The sequence below is a fragment of the Vulpes vulpes genome, chromosome 16 (genome assembly GCF_048418805.1).
Source record: "Vulpes vulpes isolate BD-2025 chromosome 16, VulVul3, whole genome shotgun sequence".
NCBI lineage: Eukaryota > Metazoa > Chordata > Mammalia > Carnivora > Canidae > Vulpes > Vulpes vulpes.
In genome coordinates, this window is record NC_132795.1 from 14,825,547 (window position 1) to 14,849,303 (window position 23,757).

Below are 23,757 nucleotides of genomic sequence, written 5' to 3' on the forward strand. Positions count from 1 at the left end.
TGATGAGATTTCATTCTTCTTAGGCATGAGTAATAATCCATTGTGTGTGTGTGTGAGGTATATATAAATATAAATTTCTTTATCCCTAGCTTGGCTATTGTATATAATGCTATAATGAACATAGGAGTGCATATGTCTTTTCAACTTAGTATTTTCATTTTCTTTTTAATAAACACCCAGAAGCAGAATCACTGGATCATATGATAATACAATTTAAAAAGTTGATCTTGGGATCCCTGGGTGGCGCAGTGGTTTGGCGCCTGCCTTTGGCCCAGGGTACGATCCTGGAGACCCGGGATCGAATCCCACGTCGGGCTCCCGGTGCATGGAGCCTGCTTCTCCCTCTGCCTGTGTCTCTGCCTCTCTCTCTCTCTCTGTGACTATCATAAATAAATAAAAAAATAAAAAAATAAAAAGTTGACGATAAGAAAAGATCAGCAAGAAAGATTACTCAGTGAAAAAAGCATACATATACTATTTTATTTTATTATAAAATATTTATATTTATATAGAATATTTACAAAATATTCTATATTTTATTTTTTAATGTATGTAATTATATACACACAAACTCTATCTAGGTTCTACAGCTGACCTGTCCAACATGGTAGCCTTGGAACTTGGAGGGTGTCTAGTTGGATCTGCAATGGGCTACAAGTACAAAATTCACGGCAAATTTCAAAGGCTTACTATGAAAACAGGAACATATTTCAATATTTATTTATTATCTGTTTGTTTGTCTTTAAAGGTTTTTATTTGAGAGAGAGAGAGAGAGCATGAGCAGGAGGAGGAGCAGAAGGAGAGGGAGAAACAGACTCCACGCTGAGCACAAGCCTGACTCTGGGCTCAATCCCACAACCCTGAGATCATGACCTGAGCCGAAATCATAAGTCAGGTGTTCAACTAACTGAGCCACTCAGGCGCCCCAGTAATTATTTTGATTATATGTTGAAATGATAACATTTTGGAAATAATGGGTTAAAAAAAACATACTATTGAAATTGATTTTACTTGTTTTTAAGTTGTTTTTTAGTATATCTATGAGAAAATGTAAAATTATGTATGTGGTTCCCATTATATTTCTATCAGAGAGCAAGCACCATTCGCGATCAGGAGCCAGCAAATGATTGTCCCAGGGCCAAATCAGGCTGAAGCCCGATTTTACAAATTAAGTGTTATTGGCATAGAGCCACACCCATGTGTTTAGATACCGGCTGTGGCTACTCCCCTGCTATAAGGATAAAGCTGAGTAGTTGTGACAGAAACCGTATGGCCACAAAGCCAAAAGTATTTACCATCTGGCCCTTTACAGAAATGGGGCCTCGGTGTTGTCCCAACCCCTATTCTAGAGGAATCTCTAGAAACCACAGTCTGTAATGATTATCTTTACATTGATACTAGATGGGAGGGTTGATACTAAAGGAAGGCTTTTAGTTCTTGCCTCCATCCCACCGTAATAACACACGATTTGTGTCGGCAGGGAAGAAAAAATGATTAAAATAACTTCTCGTTAAGAACCTGCTTTCAAGGAGGACACACATTCTAGTAGGAGGGGGTCAAGCAAGTGAATAAAGTCAGGGAAAAATACAAAGTCATTGTTGGATATTTGGAATGCCAAGTAGAGAACAATAGCCTGCTGAAAGCTTGGAGATGGCCACAGCATGGGAAGTAACGTTTTATATATATACCTTACTTTGTTTGATCACAACATTGTCATTTTAGATTTGAGGAAACTGAAGCCTAGAAGTATGTGGCTTGCTCAGTGAAACACACCGGCCTCTGCTGGGGAGTTACCCTGGAGAGGTGATCTATTAGATCCAGGAAGATTTTTATTATCCCTCTCCCTGCCTCCATTCCCCTAAATAGCATTTTTGTCTATTTTCTTCTTTCTTTCTTTCTTTCTTTCTTTCTTTCTTTCTTTCTTTCTTTCTTTCTTTCTTTCTTTCTCTTTCTTTCTTTTTTCTTTTCTTTCTCTCTCTCTTTCTTTCTTTCTTTTTCTTTCTTTCTTCCTTCCTTTCTTCTTTTTCTTTTTCTTTCTTTTAGATTTTATTTATTTGACAGAGAGACACTTGAAGAGAGCCCAAGCAGGTGGAGCAGCAGAAGGAGAAGGAGAAGCAGGCTCTCCCCTGAGCAGGGAGCCCCATGCGAGACTCGATTCCGGAGCCCTCGGATCATGCTCTGAGCGGAAGGCAGATGCTGAACCGACTGAGTCACCCAAGCACCCCATCTGTTTTCCTATCATAGGCCTGAGCAGGTGGGAGCTGTGCTTCTCTGGGATGCACAAAATACCTTTAAGAGCCTTTTAGTTATAAGCACTAACCTGCCTGTAAAATACTGTAACAACTCAGAAGTGACTTTGCCATTCTGCACCCTCCTCCACCCCATCCCTCCGTGTCCCTGCTCAGGGGTGGCCTCCCAGACTTCATACTTGCCACACATGCAGTGCTTTTAGCAGGAGCAGCGTGTGATGATACTGTCAGGAGACTTGTTTTTATCACCTAACAGTGAAGCACGGACTTCTTTACATGATGGCACTCATAATCTACTTAATTTTTTAAGAGCTCCATGTTATTTTAGCAACCCTCCCCCTTTTAAATGAAAACATCAGTTAACCTTCTGATTGAATACTAGAAATACCTCTTAAGAACTACTTTTACCTTCTAGTCTTTGCTTTCAGGAAGTGGATTTGTGTTTACAGTTTCTCAGAGCAGCAAGCTAGGTGCAGCCCTGGCTGCGATGGAAAACATGTTCTGCATTAATTCTCAATCCGTGACAGTCTGCAGACAAAGAGCCAGCGATGCCACTGAACGCCATGTCCATAACCCTCGGGTACTTACACAATCGCCTGTGTTATACACCTGTAAAACCCAAGATAATAACTGTCCCAGTAATTATGACTTGCCAGGGGAATGTCAAAATCATGTCCAGGCAGGATAGGTGGAGGAATAACACCTAGATGTCTGCCTTTCTTTTTCTACTTTTCTGGCCACCAGCCTAGCTCGGGCCCCTTTCCTCATCCCTGGACTCCTGTTGAGGTCTCCAGGAGTCTCCTAACCTCAGGCATGCTCTGCTACAATCCATCTGGCATAGGGTGGCCAGATTACACTCCCCCAGACACTGTTTTGTGTGTGTTGCCCCTGGCTCGAACACCTAAACAAAATTCCAGATCTTTATCTTGGCGTCCAAGGTCCTCTTCATTTTGCCCCAACCCACCATTCTGGTCTTACCACCGAGTCATTCTCCAAGCCCATCCTCCCATCTCCACCAAAGAGGTCCTCTTTGCTCCCAATTTGCCTTGCTGGTTTCAGACTCTGCCTCTGCTAAGAGAGACTCCTGCCTGGCTCCCACAATCCTCTTGTTCTACCTAAACCCTGCCCTAGCTCAAATGAAATTCTCCTGAAGACTTCTGAGGCCCTCGAGCCAAAACTTCTTCCTCATCCTAACATAACGCTGATTCGACATTCAGTCTCTGGTATGATGGGTTCGATGGTTAGCTATCTTGTAGATATAAGGATTGTGTACACTCTAGTTCAGCTGTACCAGATGAGAAGGACCTTCACAGATATCATTTTATATCTTCTATAAAATATATCTGAGCACCTTCCATATAATACCTAGTCAATAAGTGTTGGTACAGATTGATCAAGAAAATTTAGGTTATTTCCAGTGTTTTACTAGAAAAACAAAGGCTGCTTGCATAATTTTGTACATCTGTGAGCTATATTTCTATAGAACAACTTCCTCAAGTGAGAACTGTTAGAACGAAGCATGTTCATTTATAGTTCTGATGTCTATTTTCACATTGCCTTGAGGAACTATAACAATTTACACCTTCACCTATAAAGTTGGAGACAGAGCCATCGTATTTAAGGTTTTCAAAGCAATCCATTGAGCAGAAGGACACGCTCGATTAAACCATCTCTTATTTTTGTACATTTAAGTTTTGTCCCTACTCCATACAGGAACCTACTTCCATAGTCAGAAACTAAGGCACCTTGAACAGAACAACAAAAATTCAAGTACCTAACTCTTTCATATACAGAGATGTACTCTTAAAAGTGTGTAAAAATAACATTTTAATGAACATTTCTACTTATTTATTTGACACAGAGCACACAAGCAGGGGGAGCAGCAGAGGGAGAGGGGGAAGCAGGCTCCCCACTGAGCAGGGAGCCTGATGCGGGGCTTGATCCCAGGGCCCCGAGATCATGACCTGAGGCAACAGCTTAACTGACTGAGCCACCCAGGTGCCCCCAAAATAATATTTTTATAGATAAAATCAAACAACCAATTGGAAGATTCAGCATAGTTCAGTAGAAACAACACAGATCTAAGGTCAAAGGTGTAATTTTTCATCTTTTTCTTACAAGTTGTGTGACTTTGGACAAGCCACTTAATCTCTCTGAGCTATAATTTTCCCCTCTGAAAAGAGATCTAGTATTACGTGTCTTTTTTTTTTTTTTTTTATGATAGTCATACTGAGAGAGAGAGAGGCAGAGACATAGGCAGAGGGAGAAGCAGGCTCCATGCACCGGGAGCCCGAAGTGGGATTTAATCCTGGGTCTCCAGGATCGTGCCCTGGGCCAAAGGCAGGCGCCAAACCGCTGCGCCACCCAGGGATCCCTATTACGTGTCTTGATGTGAATGACAGTGTTTAAAAAATTCATCCAGCCTGAGCTAGTAGCCAGCTGGGGAACACTGTCTCACTCACTGCTTCATCGCCAGTGCCTGGAGCAGGTCCTGGAATGTAGCATGTGATGATCAATACACAATAAATGAATGACTCGTATTTCATCTACTTCTCCAAAGGATAAGTGACTTGTCAAAGGTCAGATAATAAACGAGGAAGAAAAGGTGGCCAGGGAAGGAGCTCACAAAGACACACCTCACTGCTAATCTAGCCTATTACCTCTCCTTCTGACCAAAGAATCCATAATTGTCCCCAGCCTCCCTTTGTTCCAAGCAAAGAGCTGTCAGGAAGGCACCTTCTGTAACACATTTTCAAGAGTATTTATGTATCCTATGCTCCTAGGACAGTGTCTTTGGTCTCTGGGGAAATGAGACTTGTTATCTGGGCTCCAAGTCTACCTCCCAGCTTTTAGACCAAACATATTCTCCAAAATCATCCAATTCCCATCTCAATGAATCTGTCCCTTTTATTTGGGCGGGGGATATTCTCCTACCTTCCCCACCCCTCTCTTAGTTCCCTACCAAAGAAGTTCTAGGGCCTATACTAGTTTTCCAACATCTTCTCAAGCTCTCATGGTATCTGCATGAAATCTGCATCTGCAACCACCTCTGTAATTTATGATAAGACCCAGAAAAGTTAAATGATCTGCCCAAGTTTACAGAGTGAATTGGGGGAGTGGAGAGAATGTTAACTCTGGTCTTCAGGTTGCGGGTCCAGAGCTTGTTCCACAGCCCACCTCTCCCCTCTGCCCACTCTCCATGGCTTCACATTTGCAAAGTGCTTTTGTTTCTCATACAATCACCGCAACAGTCTCAGAGGGCATGGGCTCATTGCCACTGCTGGGTACCAACCATCTCAAAATTCAGAGGCTTAAAATAACAATCGCTTCCTACTCCAGCTCCTGCATCTGCAGTTCCTGGGAAGGTTCGGTAGGCAGAGCTGCTGATCTTGGCTCCGTTTCTTCAAGCATCAGGCTGGGGGAGGGGTGCAGCTGGACAGCCCTGTTCCAGGCAGGGCGGGGCTGGGCTTCCTTGGGGCAGCTCTGCCCCACATATCTCTCATCTCCCTCCTGGGACCAGCGGCCTAGGCCAGGCAGGCTCTTCTCGAGGAAATAACAGAGATGCAGGAGAGCCAGCCCAATCACACAGGCTTGCTTTCAAACCTCGGTTTGTATCCCACCTGCTAGCATCCTACTGGCCAAAGCAGATGTCATGGGCAGAGCCTGGTGGGTCAGAGAACGTACCCATCTCTTGATGGGAAGAGCTGCAGAGCCACATGGCAGAGGACACCGACAGAGGAAGAGATGAAGCCTGGAGGCCCTCATGCCATCTACCACCCCTGTCAAATACCAAGCCAAGCTGGCGAAGGGCAGGCCTCCCTGTCACACAGGGGCACAGAGCCCAGGGTGAAGCAGGAGCGGCCCTGAGGGCACTCCCGTGGCTGGTGACCTGGGCGCGGGCCGCACTTGGGCCGCTGCAGGCGGTGAGCAGGGGACCAGGGCGACAAGCCGGCACTGGCTCAACCTCCCGGCCCTGTCTCCGGCTGTCCCCACCCTCACCACCTCTCGAGGCATGATTCACTGCTCTAGGAAGAGAGAAGTAATTGAGGGTGTAATTTATATTGGAAAACTTGCTCTGAAACAAAATTAGAGAGCAACAGAGCGCGCACCCTGGCTCCAAGGGAGTTTCCTGCCGAGAGTCCAGCGCAGCTGGAGGGCAAGCAGGGCGCGGGCAGGGGCCTGGGGGGCGGGGGGGGGGGGGGGGGCGACGCAAAAGGCAGCAGCAGGCGGCTCCAAAGCGATCCTGGCGGAGGAATATAGATGGGCTGCAAACCCCACCTTTTCTGAGACTCGGTTTGCTTTCTGGAAGCAAAGAGAAGTGAGGCCTGGGCACGTGACACCAGGTTTTCTGTGCAAACTTCTTGGAGGATGAGTCTCGCGCCCTGCGCTTTCCGTTGCCAGGAGAGACGGGAGGAGGCCGATTGCAGAAGCTGCGAGGTCCAAACACCCTGAACAACCTCAGGGAAACTGAAGATCCCGTTTCCAACTCAGAGAGCCTCGTGATCATCCTTCCTCCGGCTCTTAGAGGTTAGGAGCTCGCTCCGCAAAGGCTTTTCGGCTTGGAGAGCTAACCTCACCGGCACCTGCTCCGAGGGTTGATACCAGCAGGCACATCCATCACCAGGCCCAGCCGGGAGCCCAGAGGGTCGCACATGTGTGCCCAGCGCAACCTCCCGCCCTTGCCCCGCCAGGGTTCCGCAGCCCTCTAGCTTTCTCCCATTCAGCTTAAGGCACCTGAAGCCTTTCTTGGCCTGTTTCTCTAACTTTCTCTCATTCAGCTTAAGGCACCCAAAGCCTTTCTTGGCCTGTTTCTCATCTGAAAAAGAAGGAAGCAAAACGACACCCTCATCAAGGTCCATTGCAGCACCCTTCGAGGTCCTGTGATTCTCCTTCCCTGCCTCGCCAGCAACTTGCACTGCACCTTGGAAGAGAGAAACGAGAGTGCCCTGAATCTCTGGGCAAGTGTTTAAGAGGCAGTTGGTGCAGATATTTAAAATAAAAACCACAGTGGAGATACAGCAAGCAGAAGCTCTGCCATTGAAGCTATGCCCATGACAAACTGTGCCCTCGGGCAACTTACCTCATCTCTTTGTGCCTCTGTTTGCTCAATCTGTAAAATGGGAGAAATAAATTAAGGTACTCACAGAGTACTCCAAGGATGGGCTGGGCTGGGCTGTGAAGTATTCAGTAAGGGGTTTGGGTACGTAGTAAGCACTCCATACATTTTTAAAATTATCTGCATATGAGACTTTGGTAACCCTCGGGATGGCAGGTTATTCCTTCACTAAGAAGTGAATGCTGAGAAAACTTGTCTATAAAGGATTTTGTTAAAAAAAAAAAAACTTGTTTCATTCTCATTGACTTGCTGATGTGAAATAGGACTTTACACATGTCACGCCTGGCTTGAGGCGGAAATGTAGCTTGCATTTATTTGCTTTCATTTTCTTACACTGTATCTGTGCACTTGCTTCCACCTCCAGTAAGACAACAGTTCTCCATCATGGCTGCACGTTAGACTCCTTTGAGGGAGCTTTAAAAATCCTCCTACCCAAACTCTGCTGTTGGAAGTCAGGATAGCGGTAAGGGGGTGGGGTGAGCTGGTCAATGAGAGTCTGCATGCTTCTCGGGTGATTGTGATGTTCTGATTCTTGAGCTGGGTGGTGGTTACACAGGTCCCTGCAGTTTGTAAAACATTCACTGTGCTGTATACTTAGCGCAGTGCACGTCTCTACATGCATAATATACTTCAATAAAAAGTTACAGGAATCTCTATGCTGAAGTTAACACTGGGGAGCAATTAAATCAAAATCTTTAGGAGGGGGGCCCTGCAATCAACATTTTTGTAGAACTTCCCAGATGCTTGCAATGTGCGCCCTAGGTTAAGAGCCACTGCAGAGGTCCCGAAGGCCACAGTGGGTCCGGGTCTCAGAACTGGCATTCAAGCCAATAGTAGAAAGCCCCATGGAGCAGCCAGGAGTCACTGGGATTGACCCCGGGATTTGCTTAGGCAGGTCCCAAATCCAGAGGTCACTGGGCAATACAGTGGGAGCACCTGGAGAGACACCTGGGTTCAATGTCCAGCTCTGTCACTCACTGGTTGAGAAACTTTGAGCTAGTCATATAGATAACCTCACTGAGTTGCCTCCTCATCTGTTAACTGGTTCTCACAGTGGACTTCTTATCTCACGTGGATGCCCCCCCCCCATATATCAAGGGCTCCATAAATAAGCTATTATTACAAGATGTTGCAAATTTTCAAGAAATCCCAAAAAAAGCCCTTTTGTCTCTGCCTCTGATTTCCAGTAGGACTTACACATTTTCACTACTATTGTTCCTAGCACTCACTTTTCTTGCACCGAACCTATAAGGAAGGAAGAGGCACTGATTTGAGTTTCTGTTGCAATCAGTGATTTGCTTATTGCACATTGATTTGTAAGAGCAAAGAGAGAGAGAGTGTCTTAGAATAAAAAAAATTATAACCTATGTGCTTCCTGAATTGCCATTTTATTTATTGCGATTGTACCTACATCTTCCCTTGATCTGTGGGGAAATAAAGAACGATCCTGCTCACCATGACTCCTCCATATATTTGAACATCATTAATATGCTCTTTTTTTTTTTCCTTCCTCCTTTGCTCTATAGTTTAACATTTCAGGAATTTTGGACTGTTTTCCTGAATGCTGTTCACTTAAAAAAATTTTTTATAACTGTGGTTCCTCAAAACCATAATTGTCTTGAGTATCATTGTAAGTCTAACTTAGTATTATTGGATAAAGATTTAACAGATTAATTCAGTGAGCAGTTATAGGGGCTCACTACATAGAAGATTCTGAGCTGAGCTGTGAACACCATTGATTCCTGCCTTTGAGGAGCACACATCGAGGTAGATTAAGAAACAATATTGGTACAAGGTAGGCTGTCAGACATTCGGCAGTATAGTTTGCAAACAAACCAACCACAGCAGTATGAGGTCAAGAAGATAAATTCTGTAAGTGACAATTGCCAATGTTGCGTTATATAAAAGAGCCTTTTATCTTTGTTGAACAAGGATACTAGGAAAATTACTGATCATCTAACTGTCCACAAACCGTTAGAACTATTTATTTTGTTTTTGTTTTTTTTTTAATTTTTTTTTAATTTTTATTTATTTATGATAGTCACACAGAGAGAGAGAGAGAGAGAGGCAGAGACACAGGCAGAGGGAGAAGGAGGCTCCATGCACCGGGAGCCTGATGTGGGATTCAATCCCGGGTCTCCAGGATCGCGCCCTGGGCCAAAGGCAAGCGCCAAACCACTGCGCCACCCAGGGATCCCAGAACTATTTATTTTGTATTATTCTCTTGCATGATGCCACTGCCAATTTGAACTTTAATGCTTTAGTGTCAATTTTTTTTTCTTTAAAAAAAAGTAACTTATTGTCTTTTAAAAATAAGTGACAGCTGTTTGGGTCTACTTGTGTCAGAAAGATGGGATCGATTTAATCATTTTGTTAGAGACTTGAATAGTTTGCTAGCCTCAGAAAAATCACTTACTGAGTAAATCATCAAGGCCTGAGGAGAAATGCATATCCAAGAACTCAGTCTAAATCTGTCCTCCTCATAAAATGCAAGCTGATGAGATCCCCACATGCTACAGAAAGATGTGAGCAATAGCATGTTCAGTCCAGGAGCAGTGACTGAGGCAGGGAAGGTCTGGAGAGAGTTGGTGTTAGTGGTCCAGGCTGATGCAGAGCCAGCAGTCACCTTAAAATGCTAGAAGCACAGCTCATAATGTCCCTTCCAGGATTTTTCAGGCTGCTTCCTGGAGTCCAGTGATCTCTTCAGGACTTGTTTCCCAGCCATTAAACACCTTTATAGATAAAACACCATGATTCATGAAAGGAAAATTCATATTGGACTTCATTAAAATTAAAAACCTCTGCTCTGTGAAAGACACTGCTAAGAATATGACAAGCCACAGATTTGGAGAAAACACTTGCAAAACACATATCTGATAGAGGATCTGTATCCAAATATACAAAGAACTCTTATAACTCAGCAATAAAACACACACACACACACACACACACACACAGTTAAAAAAAATGGTCAAGGATTTGAACAGACACCTCACCAAAGAAGATACACAGATGGTAAACAAACATATGAGAAGGTGCTCCGTATCATATGTCATTAGGGCATCGCAAATTAAAACAATGAGTAACTACTACATGCCTATTAGAATGGCCCAAATCCAAAACACTGACAACACCAAAGATTGGCTCTGATGTAAATAAGTAGGAACTCTCATCATTGCTCACGGGAATGCAAAATGGTACAGCCACTTTGGAAGACAGTCTGGAAGTTTCTTATAAAACTAAACATATTCTTATATACATATAATCCAGCAAGCTCATGCCTTGGTATTTACCCAAAGGAGTTGAAAACTTATGTCCACACAAAAACCTGATCACAGATGTTTATGGCAGCTTTATTCCTAATTACCCAAACTTGGAAGCAACCAAGATGTCCTTCAGTAGGTGAATAAACTGTACTATGTATAAACAATGGGATATTATTCACCGTCAAAAAGAAAAGAGCTATCAAACAATGAAAAGACATGGAGAAACCATAAAATGTATACACTACTGAGTGAAAGAAGCAATCTGAAAAGGCTAAAGACTGTGATTCCAACTATATGACATTCTGAAAAAAGGCAAAACTATGGATCAGTGGCTGCCAGGGTTTGGAGAGAAGGAGAGATGAATAAGTGGGGCATAGAGGATCTTCAGGGCAATGAAACTATCCCCTACAATACCATAATAGTGGATACATACCATTATACATTTGTCAAAATCTACAAAGTGAACAATACCATCAGTGACCCCTGATGTGATTATGGCTTTTGGTGATAATGATGTGCCAGTTATAGGTTCATTTATTATAACAATGTACTACTCCAGTGTGGAATGTTGATAATGGGTATGGCTGTGCATTTGCAGGAATAGGAAGTATATGGGAACTCTCTATACTTTCTGCTCATTTTTGCTGTAAACCTACAACCATTCTAAAGACAACAACCACCACCCAGGGGCACCTGGCTGGCTCAGTGAGCAGAGCACACAACTCTTAATCTCAAGTTCATGAGTTCAAGCCCCACACTGGGCATGGAGCCTACTTTAAAAAGTAAAAAAAAATATGGCAGTCCGGGTGGCTCAGCAGTTTAGCACTGCCTTCAGCCCAGGGTGTGATCCTGGAGACCCGGGATCGAGTCTCACGTCAGGCTCCCTGCATGGAGCCTGCTTCTCCTTCTGCCTGTGTGCCTTTCTCTCTGTCCCTCATGAATAAATAAATAAAATATTTTTTAAAAAGTAAAAAAAATAAAAAATATAAAACACAAAAATATATATTAAAAAAAAAAGAAGAGAAATAAGCTATCAAGCTATATCAAGCCATGAAAAGACAAATCTAATTGGGTACTACTAAGGGAAAGAAGCCAGTCTGTAAAGGCTACATACTGTATGATCAACTATATGACATTCTGGAAAAGGCGAAACTATAAAGAGTAAAAAGATCGGTGATTACCAGGGCTTGGGTGTGGGGTGATGGGCAAGTGATGATTAGATGAAACGCCGAAGATTTTTAGGGCAGGAAAGCTATTCTCTACAATATTGTAACAGTGGATATGTGACAGTATTTGTCAAAACCGATAGAACGTAAACACTGAAACTTTTATTTTAGTTTCAGATATAGAATTTACTGATACAACACTTAGCTGCAACATCCAGCGCTCATCACAACAAATGCCCTTCTTAATCCCCATTGCCTATTTAACCCATCCCCCTGCCCACCTCCCCTCCAGTAACCATCAGTCTATTCTCTAGAGTTGAGAGTCTATTTCTTGGTTTGCTTCTCTCCCTCCCCCCTTCATTTGTTTTGTTTCCACATGTGAGCGAAATCATATGGTATTTGTCTTTCTTTAACTTATTTCACTTAGCATAGTACTCTCTAACTCCATCCACGTCATTGCAAATAGTAAGATTTCATTCTTGTTTGATGGCTGAGTATTATTCCATTATATATACATATATAAATATAAACATATATATTATATATACATATATAACATTCTTTATCTGTTCATCAGTCATCTTTCCATAATTATGCTATTGTTGACAATGCTGCTATAAACATCAGGGTGCATGTGCCCCTTCGAATCAGTAATTTTGTATTCTTTGGGTAAATACCTAGTAGTACAATTGCTGGATCATAGGGTAGTTTCATTTTTAACTTTTTGAGGAACCTCCATACTATTTGCACCAGTGGCTGTACTGGTTTGCATTCCCACCAACAGCGTAAGAGGGTTCCCCCTTTCTTCATATCCTCCCCAACACTAGTTGTTTCCTGTGTTGTTCATTTTAGCCATTCTGACTGATGTGAGGTGATACCTCATTTTAGCTTTGATTTGTATTTTCCTGACAGTGATGTTGAGCATCTTTTCATGTGTCTGTTAGCCATCTGGAGGTCTTCTTTGGGAAAATGTCTACTCATGTCTTCTGCCCATTTTTTAACTAGATTATTTGGTTTTTGGAAGATAAGTTTAATAAGCTCTCTATATATTTTGGATACAAACACTTTATCAGATATGTCATTTGCAAATATCTTCTCCCTTTCTGATAGGTTGCCTTTCAGTTTTGTTAAGAGTAAATTCTAATGTAAACTATGGATCTTAGTTAAAATATTATTAATAATAGGGGAAGCTGTGAGTGGGAAGAGGGGATATTGGCAACTCTACTATCCACTCAATTTTCTGTAAACCTAAAGATGCTCTAAAATAAAAGTCTATTAGTTAAAAAAAAAATACAGCCCCTTACACGACCAGTTCTGTAGGTACCATTTACTTAAACAGTAAATCATCTCTGCGACGTGTCTTTGAGCAACAAGCAATGATGCAGTATAGCCCATATGGGCTGAAGAATTTTGAAGCCAGCAAGCCTTCAAAGTCATCACCCAGCTAGAGTGTGAGTAGGAAGGCAGAAGGGAGAACAAACTGTGGTGTTTGGTACACTAGGTTCTCCTTTTAGCTACAACCAAGTAGTCACTGAGCACACCGAGGCAGCCTAGCAGGGGTAGCACTGTTCTAAGAAAAAGTTACACTTGTGATTTGGTTTAGCCAAATAATCCAAACAAGTAAATAGTAGCCAAACAGTTCATCCTCCATGATCTTCAATCTTCCCACTGATACAACACAGAGTGTTGCTGTGATGTTTGCAAGTCTTCCTTGAATGCCTTAATGAAAACATTAAATCATTCTTGCATACCATGATGATGATCATGACGGGGATATGTGTGATCATGTAGGACATTAGATACATCATTAAGGAAGGTAGAGGAGGATTCTTTTTTTAGAGTTCATGCTTTTAAAAAGCCTCTCCTCCCTAGGGATCAGATATATTATTTTATTACTTTTACTACTGTTATTCTGCTACTTGTCACTTGAAATCTAAGAGTCTAAGACTCTATACCCTAAATCTAAGAGTCTATACACTCCGTGAATTATAAAGATCTTGATCCAGCAAATAAGTTTCTGTAGAGCAGGGCCTTCGGCGCTGCTTCTCACTATTGATAGAGTTTGCTAACACAACAGCAAGAAGCAATCTGTCCTCCCAGCCCGGTAGCCCTTCAAGAGTGGTGACTCTGCAATGAATTTAAAAATCAGAGATGAGAAGCATTCCAAACTTGAGATTGGCAAGTGAGCATCCAGTAAGAGGAAACAGGATGCAGAGCTGAGGACGTGGGTTGGAGCACACGAAGTTCTAAGTGTCACAACTGTTGACGACGTATCCAGCAGACCAGAAAAGCAGTGCTATGAGTCTGAGCTGAGTGAGCTGAAAGGCCTTCCTCTAGCCCCAGACAGTGACTGCTTTCTCCTTCTATATGGAAAAAACGATTGGGAAGAGATTTCAGATCGCTTGGGATTCACTTGAGTCATTCCTACCGCATTGCTCACTGGACAATATTCTTTTTCCTCTCCGAGGTGGTCATGCAGCAGAGGCCGTTGCCCCGTCCATCCCTTCTAGTCACTGGGCATGAAGCTGTGTCCACACTGCTGATCCCCGCATGCAGCTGTGAGAGCAGACTGGCTCCTGGGAGCAAGCCTGGAGGGAGCTCTAGGGATGTACCCCGGCACCCCAAAGTCACAGGCTGCAGGAGCTGTCACTTCGCAGACACAGTCAGAATCTATTTTTGGTAATTGAAGCCTAGTTCAGATTCTGTTTTTGGAAAAAGATAGCATTTGTTCTCCAAAAACTAGAGGATATTTTCAGGGGGAGCAGGGGTTCTCTCCAGCCCCACTTTAGAACTAAAAAAGGAAAACTGTTGAGAGTACAGGCTTTTTCTTCCCATGAATTCATTTAATAGATATTTCAAAATGACTGGCAAATACATGAAATTCATTGAGTGTTAAAGGCAGAAGGGTGCAACAGGGCCCCCTGATTGAATCTCCTCTTTCTATAGCTGAGGAAAATGAGGTCCAGAGAGGTTAAGTGCTATGCCCAGGGACACACAGCTGGCTCACAAGACTTGAATCCAGCTTGTGCACGTCCCAGCCATTGTTCTTCCCACTATACTGTGCTCCATTTACCAGCCCCACAAGAAGACACCCATTGCCTCTTGCAGAATTTAGAAACTATTTTATTTATTTATTTTTTAAAAGATTTGATTTATTTATTTGAGAGAGGGAGACAGAGCATGAGTGGGAAAGAAGGGCAGAGGGAGAGAGAGAAGCAGACTCCCCACTGAGCAGGGAACCCAACATGGGGCTCAATCCTAGGACCCTAAGATCATGACCTGAGCAGAAGGCAGACACTTAACCTACTGAGCCACCCAGGTACACTGAAAATATTTCTTTCTTTCTTCTTTCCTTCCTTCCTTTCTTTCTTTCTTTCTTGGTTTTTTTCTTTCTCTTTCTTTCTTTCTTTCTTTTTTTTTTTTTTTTTAGAGACTAGTTTTTACAAACTTGGCACTAAACCTGTGACCAATTAGAATAGAGTCTCCCACCACCTTTAAGTCACCAGCTAAAATCCACTGCTCCATGTGGCAGCACACCTTAGGCCTTCTGGGTGACCGCCTCAAAGCAAGATTATTGTCTCAACTCAGTCCTCTGTGTCTAGGTAGCCACAAAATGGAAATACCTTTACTTGGGGAAGAACAAGAGGACAAGATGGGATGAAAAGGAAGCATGTTTAAAATGGATAAAAGGAGGTACTTTTTTCCCCACTACACACAATTGACCTGGGGAACTCACTGCAGCAGGATATTAAGATCAATGGTGAAGATTTGTGTTTTAAAAGATTAGACATTTCACATGCATATCATCAACAGCGAGGCTCAACAGGATGAAAGTAGGATGAAAGTTCTCGAGCTTCAGTGCCTAAGCTGATCACCAGCTGGGGCCGGTAAAAAGAAAAAAAGTGGTCTCCTTGGTCATCTAAGATTTCACAGGAAGGCAGATTTGGGGTATTCCAGTCACCACCACTGTGTAACAAACCACTCCCAACTAGTGGCGTAAACCCAGTAGGCATTTTCTTATGTTCATGGATGCTGTAGAGCACAAGTGAGGAGAAAGCACAGCAGGGATGGCCTGGGTCTGCTTCATGACACCTGGGGCCTCAAATGGGAAAACTTGAACAGCTGGGGAGGAGTTGAGGCTGGGGGCTGGAATTATCAGGAAGCTCCTTTATTCATATGTCAGACTCCTGGCCTGGGATGACTCGAATGCTCACTCCACTGGGACTGTCACCTGGGGCATCCACTTATAGGTCCCAGGAGGGTGTGCCCCAGAGAAGGAACATTTCAAGAAACAAGGGCTCCAAGGGAAGCAGGTGGAAGCTGCGTGGCCTTTTATGACATCAATCTTGGAAGCTCTATAGCATCGCTTCCAACATAATCTATTATTGGTCAAAATCATCACAAGCTCACTGAGATGCAAAGCAGAGGACGTAAGACCTCCTGTTTCCCTCCCCGGTAGGGAATGGCAAGTTTGCATTGCAGAACATGTGGAATGGGAGACGTTTTTGCAGCCACCTCTGGAAAATAACCATCTCTCGGGAAGGGGTGAGGGATGTGAGGTTGCAAGAACACACACTCTAGTGGGAAAAACTGATAGGTGAACAGATAATCCCAATGCGATAAAATAAACTTCAAAGTAGTTGTTTCCTTCTCTTTTATTTTTATTTTTTTAAGAGGTATTTATTTATTGGAGAGAGAGAGGTGGGGGGAGGCGGGGCAGAGGGAGAGAGAGACTCTCAAGCAGGGTCCACACCAAGCACAGAGCCTGTGGCAGGGCTTGATCTCATGACCCGGAGAACATGACCTGAGCTGAAATCAAGAGTTGGCCGCTTAACCCACCAAGCCCCCAGGCGCACCTCCTCTTTTAAATGCTGCCATAAGAATTCTTTTTTCCCCTTTGACAAGAGTCATCATATTTAAATGTTTTTGGTCATCTTCTGTCTTCCTGCTAGACTGGGATCTCCATGCCTCTAGTTCCCTGCTCTACCCCCTGGGCCCAGAAGATGACTGAACCTATAACACGTACTCTGTAACTATTTGTTGAAAGAGAAGGAGTAAGATGCTGTCATAGAGGAGTGGTGGAAGGGTTGTGGGAATAACAAACAACTCAGCCAACCCAGGAATGACATCTGAGTGGGTCTCGAATACTTTTGAAGGAAGAATAACAGTTATTCTAGAATAATAATAATAAATTTAAAAACAGAGAGAGGGAAAAAAAAAAAAAACAGAGAGGGGGGGAAGGGGATAAATTTTTGTCTTTAAATGTCCTCAAGAGACTTCTATTTGCCAAGTTTAAGTAGGAAGATCCTCTTCCTAAACCTGCAGGCTGTGTGCAGCAGTCACGATGTTCTCAGTGGTAAGTGGCAGAAAGCAAGGACTCAACTGGCTTTAAAAAAATGAGTAGTGTGTTCCATCACGTACCAAGAAGTCTTCAGGCAGGCAGCTCAGGAACCCCGTGTCATCCCTCCTGTGCACCAGCTTAGCTATTTCTTGGCTGCAAGATGGTGCCTGCGATGGTTGGCATTGCAGGCAGACGAAATGATACCCAGCAAGAGAGAGGGCTGCCTCTCTTCTGGAGTAAAATCTTTCCCAGCGCCCCCTGGCAGATCTACCCCACATGGGCCCACTCCCGTATGGGCCAGAAGGGTGCCCTGTGCCCCCAGGGAACCGCAATACTGATAAGAAGAAGGCAAGCAGCATGACCAGTTGGACCAATCACATGCTACTTCTTGAGGCTTGGGCTGGAGCTCCTGCCCCTCCTGGAGCCCATGGCTGTGCAGAAAAGAGTAGATTAAAACCCAAACCAAAGAAAACGCCTGGGGTCCCGTTAGGAAGGAGAAAGGGGAGATGACTCTTGAGTATCAACAGTGTTTGCAACATTAAGCTTGGAGAAGTTTAAGTCTCTGTTTTCTCTCTTTTTTTTTTTTTTTTTAAGATTTTATTTATTTATTCATGAGAGACAGAGAGAGGTAGAGACACAGGCAGAGGGAGAAGCAGGCTCCATGCAGGGAGCCCGACAGGGGACTTGATCCCAGGTCTCCAGGATCAGGCCCTGGGCCGAAGGCAGGCACTAAACCGCTGAGCCACCCGAGCTGCCCGTCTCTGTTTTCTTTGTGTGCACGAATATCACCTAATACTTTCATTTCTTTCTTTCTTGTGCCTTTGGCTCACTTTGTTTCTCCTTCTGCATTAGCGGACAGTTGAGTACGTCAAGCGCAGTATCAGTAAAAGCGTGTTACGTGTATGTATGGATCTAAATGTAAACCTACGTTGATTAGACATGAGTGTCCCTTCTGGTGAAAACTTTGATTCGGATGCTTCTGTGACTCACTGATAGCCACGTGCTCTCTGCTCTTCCGTGACCTTATGCCCGTTGCTTGTGCTCATTCCTCTGTCCAGGAAGTTCTTTTCAGTTTTTTCACCTGTAGCAGATACAGAGGATTGCTTCTGTTATAGCCTTCTTCTAGTAATCTAGATGGAGAAATTGGACACTTCTAAACTTCAGTTCCCAGACTCTCTTGCAGCTCAGGTCTGGATATGAAATAAGTACAGTCAACCAGGTGCCTCCGACAGGATCTTGCAGGGGGATGCAAGGAGAAGGCACCATGCTGCTGCTGCTGCTGACAAGCAAAGTGTGAGAGATGATGCTAAGAAGCGCCTAATGCTGGACTCGGCATCCTGTCTTAGTGTCTAGTCACCAGATTCATGGGTATGAAGGCAGTGGTGGCGGCAGCACCATTGTCACTTGTAGGTCACAGCTGCTGTGGTGGCCCCTGGAACCCAACAGACCAGGTAGCCTGATGACTTCTGCTCCTCCAGCCCTTCCAACAATTCTGTAAGCCTTTGCTTGATTCCCAGTACTGTCTTCCTCCACTTGAAATACCCAGAGTGGGGGCGCCCGGGTGGCTCAGTCATTAACCACCTGCCTTCGGCTCAGGTCATGATCCCTGGGATAGAGCTCCACGTCGGGCTCCCTATTCAGCGGGAAGCCTGCTTCTCCCTCTCCCTCTGCCTGCTGCTCCCCCTGCTTGTGCTCATTCTCTTTCTCAATATGTCAAATAAATATTTTTTTTAAAAAAAAAAAGAAAGAAATACCTAGAATGGTTTCTATTTTCTGTACCAAACCCTGACTGATAGATGCCTAACTCATATGCAGCCTTCCGGGCACAGCCCGGGTCTTCTCCGACAGGTTGGGATAGGTGCCTCTGCTGTACTCCCACCATGCCCTGCCTGGAAAGTCCACGCCTCCTCATCTTTGCACTCTGGCACCAGTGCTCAGCCCACAGCACAGGCCACATCAATATTTACTGAACTGCAGCTTCCCCTGCCAAATACCCAGGAAGGTTCAGGTCTAAGGGGCATCCCACCTCCTGCGTAGTCTGCAAAGGCCAAAGAACAAGTTGGCTCTCAATTCACACTGGATTCTAGATGAATGCAGAGCCCTCAGCATTTTCACGTTAGCCACACATACACACACACACAAAAAAGGCCAGCTCACTGCTGAAGATTCAGCTTGGTCCCCAGGAAAGAGATGCAAAGGAACAAGGGAAGTTGCTTATCCCAAGACTTACCTCCTGGTGGTTCTCAGGACCCTCTCTGCCGGGCTTCACTTGGGGTCTGCAGTCGATGGCAGCATAGGCTTTGGAGTCAGAAACTCTAAGTCGGAAGGTGCGTGACCTTATGTCACAAGTTACTTGTCTAAACCTCAGTTTCTTGGTCTATAAAACGGAAATAATAATATCAACCTTACAAGATTCTTGGGGGTAAAAGAGATCATATATGTACAACGTTATTATGGTCCTCACTGCTGTTAATGGTCTCACCCCTATAACCACAATCCTGTTGCTTTACCCGATTTTTCCTACAGCCCAAACACACCCACAAGCAATTAGACTGTACTTCTCCACACTTTCTCCCGAGGTGTTCCATTTACACACTGATGTGATTAACCCTTTCTGTCGAAGATCCAGCTGGGCCTGAGTTTGGGGCCGTACTGAGGAAATACAGAATCAACTATTTCAGTCATTCCTGACCCTTGCTGAAAATCAGGATCACTTGGAGAGTTAAAAACAAAGCACCGACAAAAATAAAGAAATAAACAAACAAAACCAAAAAAACAAGATCTCAAAGGTCCCTGAACTAGAGATTTCGATTTAATAGGACCCACGCATCAGTATTTCTTAAAGCTTCCTCACATGATCACAATGCGCTGCTGAGAGCCAGAGGTCAATGTGGGAAAGATGAGTACTGCCATTACCTCTGGGGGAAGAGAAAGCTTTTACCTTTTTATAATCTCCACATGATGGAGGAAGGGAAAGGACTAAAGATTATGGTTGAATTACTCTGCTTATGATATGAACAAGACATTCTCATTATGCACATGGAGAAATGACTCATTAATCCTCTGGTCAGTGTCGTGCTTTCTCATCTAGAAGTGTCTGACCTGATAAGAGAAGTGGTCAGAAATGCTCTAGGACAGGTAAAGAGCTAGTCTGGAAACACCCGTGAGGGATTCATGTTGGCCAGCGGGGTCTTCCCTGAGCCAGCACTGTGCATGCTCGCACACTCATTGTCTGGTTGCATGCACTTGGGTTCAGGGCATGTGCAATGATCCCTGCCTTGGCATAAAATTTTAGCTAATATCTAAATACCGGAGATAGCTGGTGACAGCTGAGAGTGTGCTCAGACATAAAGTATCACTTTTCTCCTATTATTAAAGTAATACACACAAGAAAATATAGAAGATCGGGAAAACAGAAAAGTAGAACGAACCATAGTAGAAACTAATAATAATGACTAAGACCTATTATACACTTACCAGGTGCTAGATGAGGTGCTAAGCTCTCAACCATATCAATTCATTCACCCCTCCCTACAACTCTATGGGGTAGATAACTATTTGTATCTCCATTTTATAGGTAAGGAAGGAGCATCTGGAGCTCTTAGGTGGTTCAGCTAGTAAAGACAGAGACAAGGTTTGGACTCGTGATGCATTTAATAGGGTTTGGTCAGCCTCAGAGATATAGGTCATAGGGATTCAATGTCAGTTGCTAAGGTTTGGAAAGGTAATCTCTTTGATGTTTCAATCACTCATTCATTTATTTCACAAATATTTATTGAAGGTGTCTGTGTGTAGCATTACTGTTCTAGGCTTGATTATGAAGATATTGAAGAGTATACAAAGTCTATCTGTCCAGTCATTCCTAAAACATTGAACTCTCAAGTATCTCAACAGGATAATGCACGCAGAAGGAACACCATCCTCGGAAGATTAAAAATGCTCCAACTATTCCCTGATGACAAAATCCAAAGCCATGACCTCAAAAGTTTTGCAATATCACGCACTTTTTTTATTGAATATTAAGCATTGTCCTCTGTATTATCATCAATTAATAAACACACCTTGGACAATAATTTAAATTGAATTTCATGAATTTGGCTTTGTAGAAACCTGTTTAACATAGCAGTTGTGTCTTCAACTCAGAAATTTGGTTTCTTGGATGGATGGATGGATGGATGGATGGATGGATGGATACACAAATGGCTAGATGAAAGGATAGATGGGTGAATGAATCAAAGAGAATGCTTGGCTATGTTCTAGATACTTACAAATTGTACCTTTAAAAGATCATGTAGTGTTTTTCAGCTTGTTGAATAATAAATTATGACTCAAGAGAGCATTTTGACTTCTATCCTTTCTGTGGACTAGATAGGTAACCTCAAGCAAGTTGTGATGAGGCCCGCTTCCATCTGATTGTTGTGAGGGATTAAATGAGATAATGTAAACGAATTTGCAGCCTCCTTAATACAGGCTAAACCATCACCATGTTTTTAAACTGTCCTTAAATTGAAGTAATATGGGGATCCCTGGGTGGCGCAGCGGTTTGGCGCCTGCCTTTGGCCCAGGGCGCGATCCTGGAGACCTGGGCGCGATCCTGGAGACCTGGGATTGAATCCCACATCAGGCTCCCGGTGCATGGAGCCTGCTTCTCCCTCCGCCTGTGTCTCTGCCTCTCTCTCTCTCTGTGACTATCATAAATAAATAAAAAAATTTAAAAAAAAATAAATTGAAGTAATATGTATTAAAAAAGCAAAAATTTAAATGATGCAAAAAAACTACACGGTGCAAAATAAGTCTCTTTTGGCAAAGTTTTCTGTTATTACTACTATTAGTAGAGACCTCCAAGCAAACATAACATTTCACTCTTGATTAAGAAGAGGGAGGTTTGTAGGCCAGTAGATAACATCGTTTGAATCAGAACCAAGTGAAATAACACAAGTATTCTGGCTAAATTCCAGCATGAGTGATTAACATTCTCCAACTTCAAATGATTTTTATTATTAGCCAACACTTGTCCATCCCCAATAATACACACGTCGCATAAAGGGCACAGAATGAGACAGCCCTTGCTTGGCATGTTCAGAGTCTGCACATACTTTCCACTGAGGGCTTCCCTTTCTTTTTGATTTGATATTCCATAGCTTTTCAATCCCACTACTTGCGACCCTGGGACGTTTGCTGACCCAGAGTGCCAAGTGTTTCCAAAACACAAAAGAGGTTAAATATGAACACCTGTAGAATGTCGGGGAAGGAAAGACGTAAAGTATATTCTAAACATATTTATCAATAGTTTTGATGCTTGTGAAACAATTGTATTTATTCACTTTAAACTTTGAGTCTGGGATGAATAATGCACACTTTCTTCATTATTGTCCACAACGCCTTGCTGACCAGCAAGAGGGAGAGGGCTATTCTGCAATTCAGTCTCCCAGCCTGTACAGACGGGATCCGGGACAGAAGGACAATGACGGCAGTCTATCTCAGCCCTTTAGTCCAGTCCTGACTCCTTGAAGTACCCAGGCCCTCCTGCTTTTTTTCCGCCTTCTTCCCAGAGGAAGGAAGGGGTGGGGGAGCGGGAAACAATTCAAACCCTCTTTGTAAGCGTGTGAATGAATTTCAAGAATGCTGAACACCTCAGTCTTCCAACCTAATTAGAACACGTAGAAAAGAGACATTTTTAGGACATTTAAAACTTGCAGCATAATAACGTATCTGGAGAGCGGGCACCCGGAGGGTCTCCCCGCCGGCCGGGGCCGCTCCTTGCGCCCCAGCTCCCCCAGGGACGCGGGTGCGCGGCTCACAGCAGCCAGCGCCGCTGCTCTCTGCAGCCCACTTCGGAACTGCCTGGGATTTTAAACTTTGACTGATAAAGGACTAACGTCCCTCGAGTCTTCCAAAGACAGGAAGAAAATCACATTCTTATCACGACCATAAGATTTTGTGACGAGATGCAAAGGTCAAGGTTGAAGACTGGAGGATAGAGATAGTCCATGGGGGGGGGGGGGGGAGGGAGTGGTTAACATTGGGATGCAGCTACGTGGGTTCGGATCCCGAGTTACCATTTGAGCGCCCACTACGTGCCAGGCGCTCAGCCGACCCGGGTGAAGACCGCCTGTGTTGCGGCTTTCCCGGGCGAGTATTAGCTCGGTGGCCGTGGTCAAGTTTCTGTACCTTGGCCCGTTCACCTGTCAGGAGTACCTGTCTCACGGAATTGTAAAGACCTGAGTTCTTGCGTTAGGATATGAGCGACGAGCGCGCCGTCGGGCACACAGTAGGGGCTCAGCTCAGTGGGCCTCGGCTCTTCTCTCAGCGTGAGCTCACCTGGTCTGAGCGCAGCGCGGAGCGGACACAGGTGCCACGGCTAAGAAGGGTTCCTCGAGCAGCTCTTTTGAACAAGCGCTGGACGCTAAGCACTTTCGGCTGCAGAGAGACCCGCTAGGGGCTCTGGAAGCAAGCAAGGGCCCGCAAGCTAAGTCTGTTAGAGGCAAGGGAGCCCCGGACCCGCAGGCGCCCGCGGAGAGCTCCGGGAGGACTCGCCGCAAAGCTTTCCCGCCCCGGTCTCAAGAAGGAGCGATTAGCATTCGCCCCGCCCCCGCCGCTTTCCGGCCCGCTCATTGGC

The 23,757-nt window shown here is 44.2% G+C and overlaps 1 long non-coding RNA gene across 3 annotated transcripts; it reads right to left on the reverse strand.

Moving 5' to 3' along the window:
* Positions 1-4,059: 4,059 nt before the first annotated feature.
* LOC112922608 (uncharacterized) lies at positions 4,060-23,705 on the reverse strand. Of its 3 annotated transcripts, none has more exons than XR_011997737.1 (3): positions 23,460-23,705; positions 19,369-19,515; positions 4,060-7,065 (listed from the first exon to the last, which is right to left on the reverse strand). It is a non-coding gene; the product is annotated as an uncharacterized lncRNA (long non-coding RNA). The 3 variants fall into 3 exon arrangements; XR_011997736.1 differs by lacking the exon at positions 4,060-7,065 and adding an exon at positions 9,416-10,097; XR_011997735.1 differs by lacking the exon at positions 4,060-7,065 and adding an exon at positions 15,258-18,219 and having other exon boundaries at positions 23,460-23,704.
* Positions 23,706-23,757: the final 52 nt, after the last annotated feature.